This window comes from Palaemon carinicauda, chromosome 25, assembly GCF_036898095.1.
Source record: "Palaemon carinicauda isolate YSFRI2023 chromosome 25, ASM3689809v2, whole genome shotgun sequence".
In the NCBI taxonomy this organism is placed as follows: domain Eukaryota; kingdom Metazoa; phylum Arthropoda; class Malacostraca; order Decapoda; family Palaemonidae; genus Palaemon; species Palaemon carinicauda.
In genome coordinates, this window is record NC_090749.1 from 30,384,318 (window position 1) to 30,389,317 (window position 5,000).

Here is a 5,000-nt window from a genome sequence, read left to right on the forward strand (position 1 = left end):
AGATGTTGAGAGAGAAGAAGAAGAATAAGAAGAAGAAGAAGAAGAAGAAGAAGAAGAAGAAGAAGAATCCCAGTGCAAAGAAAGAAAGAAAGAAAGCAGGGATTTTTAAGGCGAGACAAAAAAAGGATGAGGAGGAAGGATAAGAAGACATCGCCTTGCGAGGATTTGGTAATGAACCATTCTGGATTGACTGATGGAGAGAGAGAGAGAGAGAGAGAGAGAGAGAGAGGCTATGGATTCTGTGCTATGGCAGATGATAGGTTTTTCTTGTTAGTTGGGAATTATTTGTAATTTTTTTGTTTTAATCTAAAATTAGGTAAATAGAACTTTACTTCTACTTATGTGTGGATCTTATGAGAGTCAATTAATTGAGGTCTCGTGTCAATATTTGGACGGGATTTACAAATAACTATTCTTGACTGTGAATAAGAGAATTGGAGTAAACCCTTCATGGAATAGATATGATCCTCGCCTCTTGATAGAGAGCAGGCTATAGTCAGTTCTTTTAATCTTTCAAATCTTAATTCTCTCTCTCTCTCTCTCTCTCTCTCTCTCTCTCTCTCTCTCTCTCCTAGGCATGTAGAAATAAATACGATAGAGCTTTTTTAAAATATGAATTTTCGTAGATAACAAGATAACAAGAAGAGAATAGACTCTGCTTGGAAAGGACCGGAAGTGATTACCCTGTTGGCAGCTCAACAGAAATGAGCAAAGAGATGCGTTTCCAGTTAATAGGAGAGATCAGATCCACATTCCTGGAACGTATTTCACTTTCATGATATCAATTTCAATGTATTTGACGGGCAATGGTTATTATGATCTTCAATGAGGAGCTCTTAATAAGATGTTGTTTTAGATAATATATCCTTCTTACATGTAAGGTGGATTTAATATTTTATAGCAACAGATTTGAATTAGTTTACTTTTTTCAAAATAAAAATAAATATTCCAGTATATATATATATATATATATACATATATATATATATATATATCTATACGTATATATATATATATATATATATATATATTTATATATATATTTGGGATACGACCCTTTCGTCTAAAGCACTTTGGTCTAAAGCTCTTTCGTCTATAGCACTTTGGTCTTAAAGCACTTTGGTCTAAAAGCATTTTAGTCTAAAAACACTTTAGTCTAAAAGCACTTTCGTCTAAAAGCAATTTGGTCTAAAAGCATATTCGGCTATATAATTTTTTTGGAATTTTCTTTTACCTAATGACTAATTTGGCATAAAGGAATTTTGGGTAATAACCATCATTCCTCGTTAAGTTTTTTTTGGTATAAATACTTTCTTGGTTATTTAGTTTCAGCTCGAACCCCCAAAAGGAAAACTACTATAAGCTTCGTTAAAACCACGCGAGGAAAAGATAAACTATGTTACAATGGTTATCATTACACGAGGAGTAACAGTTTCTTATTGGCGATGTGAAGATCGGATATGTCCAGGTCGCTTTATTTTAAGTAGAAATCGTGAAGTTATGAAAACCTCAGATCATAACCACGCTGGTGGTGCTGAAAAAGTGTATGTGTTGCAAGCAAAAAACAAAATTACAGAAAAGGCTAGTACAACATCTGAAACGCCGGCAGCAATTATATCTGAAGTGATTAGTCAGGTTCCTGAATGTTCCCGGCCGGTGCTTCCTACCACAGCTTTCATGACTCGAAATGTTCGGAAATTTAGAAGTAAACAATTTCCCAAGCCGATGTAAATGTGCAAGGTAGGTTTAGAATAACATTGGGAGAAGAAAACTGGTTGCTACATGATAATGGATCAGACGATGAGGATAGAGTTTTGATCTTTGCGGCCCCATCATCATCATTGCAAAAGTTGGGATCCTCAAAGCACTGGTTTGCTGAGAGCACTTTTGAGACGTGTCCAAACATCTTTTATCAAATATATACAATTCATGCCAAAATCCACGGGGAAATACATCCACTTCTTTTTGCTTTACTACCAGGGAAATCGGAAGAAATTTATGTTAAGATGTTGTATGCACTTTTAGAAAATGCTCTGGCCTTTGTGCCAATTGATGATATACCAAGAGGAATGCAATGTTTAAAACAAGAAGTACCAAAAAATGCCTTGCCGTTTATTGAATACATAGACTATACTTTTGTAAACGGGATGCAAAGACGAAATGGAAGACGGTCCAAGCCATTATTTTCAGTACATGAATGGAATGTTTATGAACTTACACTCGCAGGTAACGCTCATACGATAAATTCAGTTGAAGCATGGCATAGACAATTTGGTGTATTAGTTCGATCTCATTCAAATTTATATAATGTTCTGGATGCTCTAAGAAGAGAAGAACAAATCATCAAAACAAGAATATCTCAACTGACCGTAGGAGCAAACCCCAAAAAACAAATACAAAAGTAGCAAGAAGAGAGCAAAGAATTTACAATGTTGTTGCTGATTACCAGAATCGTTTATTGGAAGATTACCTCAAAAGCATTGCACACAATTTGAGTTCTTTTTAAATACTGTCTCTTATTTACATTTTAATAAATTTTTACTTGTTTTTATTTCGCAATTTTTTGTAGTGCATTATAAGTATTTTTAATCACTTTTCTTATAATAGTTAAGATTTTATCTTTAACCAATTTTTTGTATTGCATTATTAGTATTTTTGATGACTTTTCTTGTAATAGTTAAGATTTATATCTAATCATATGAATTTATATCTTAATAAAACATTTTTATTACTTTTGACTTATTATCATTTTACCTTTTTATGCATTTTATGTATATTAGACGAAAGTGCTTTTAGACCAAAGCGCTTTTAGACCAAAGGGCCTTTAGACCAAAGAGCTTTTAGACTAAAGTGCCTTTAGACCAAAGTCCTTTTAGACAAAAGTGCTTTAGACGAAAGGGCTTTAGACGAAAGTGCTTTAGACGAAAAGTCCTAGACCCATATATTTATATATATACAGTCGGCGCGAGAAGTGAAGGCGCTGCGACAGCGGCGCCTTGTTTTCTAGCGCTTTTTGACAGTACCCCATAAAACCTTCCCTAGTAAGCTTAAAGTAAGGGCGCCTGTCTGGCAGTATCGTACTGCTTGGCATCATCACCCGTGAGTCCCCAGTACGCTCCAGTTGCTCTCGGCGGTTTGTCACGAGTGGATGTATGTTTTTTGCTCCGCGCTTGGACCCCTTTGTTCGCTGCATTGTACATTGTATCTGTTTTTTTTAGTGTACGTTATGTTTAGGAGTGTTGTTGGGCCTCAAGAGATTGCTGCGATCATAGACCTTCACAAGGCAGGTATCAGCAATAAAGATACCGCTAAGCAGAAAGGGTTAGGAGTGCGTACAGTTCAACGTTGGGTCAAGCAGTTCGAGGATTCTGGTGGCACGTGCGTCCCTGTCCCTGTCCCTAAGCCTGGACGCCCTCGTATAACCTCTCCGAGGACCCTGAAGGTGATACATCGCCAGTTGAAGGCTGATCCTTCATTATCAGCCCCAGAAATCAAAGCAAGGAACCCTAGGCTATTAGGTCACGTGTCTCTTAGAACAGTGCAACAGCACATCCATGACGACCTGCTTTTGCGTAGCTACAAGGCTCGCAAGAAACCCCTTCTCACAGATCGCCATCAGAGCCGTAGGCTTCAATTCAGTGCTTGGGACATAGAACAGTGGAAGAAGGTGCTATGGACTGACGAAGCCACGTTCTTTGTTACGGCGAGCGGTGCGAAACGTGTTTATCGTCCCCCCGGGTCAGACGCTCATCTCCCGCAATACACACAAAAGACGTTTAAGCAACCTCCGAGTCTCATGGTATGGGCCAGTTTTTCGTATGGTGGTGTTGGGGAGTTAGTGGTATTACCAAAGAATCAAATGATGAACCAGTATAATTATTATGAATTATTGAATGACGATTTAGAAAGCAGTTTTGAGAAATCGGGGGCAGAGTTCTTTATGCACGACAGTGCTCCGTGTCATAGTGCCCGTAGTGTTAAGAAGTGGTTGCAGGATTGTTCTATCACTTACTTTGATGATTGGCCTGGTAGCAGCCCTGATCTTAACCCTATTGAAAACCTCTGGGACATCATCAAAGCTAAGTTAAAGAACATTCCTACGACATCCATCCCACATTTGGAGGCGGCTATTCGTCAAGTGTGGGGGGAACTTCCCCAAGAAACCTTACAGAAACTGGCTGCAAGCGTTCCCAGACGACTAAGAGAGGTGATTAAACGTCGGGGGAACGTAACCAAATATTAATTTTATATGTAATTACCAGATTTCAACTTTTTTTAACTAATATAAAAAAAATTGTGTTTTTTTCAGCGGCGACATCACTTCTCGCGCCTACTGTACATATATATATATATATACATATATATATATATATATATATATAAATGTAAATATATATATATATATACATATATATGTATATATATACATATATATATAAATATATGTATATAAATACAGTCAGCGCGGATCGCTGTGTCCGGGTAGTAGGCCGGACACAGCGTTCCGCGCAAATCGGAGGCATGGGGTTTATCGGGGAAAAAATCGACTGGGACAAATTGACTAATTGGCATCTTTTTATACAAGTTGGCATCTACATATCTGCGTAGGTGGAAGCTAGCCAGTATGTTTCCTGTAGTCGTGGATTGAGGTTGTGTCAGGTTGAGATGGCCGAGTTGCAATCGTTCTTTTGTGAGTTCGCGTGGCATTTTTGTGTATCAAACCCCCCCCCCCCGTGATGTCTAGACCCCGTACAAGTCACGATGACATTGTTAGAGTGATAACCTGTCATAATTTAGGTCTGCAAACGAAGGAAATCGTGAAGAATACTGGCGTGAACGAGAGGACAGTGAGGCGCTTGGTGGCAAAGTACAAGGCAGGAGGTAGCACCGAGGTCCCCTTCTCACTCTCAGGCTGGTTCCCCTCCCCGGAAGATTCCTGATCGTACTTTACACGTATTAAAGCGAACCCTAGAAGAAAATCCAACATTAACAGCTAAGAA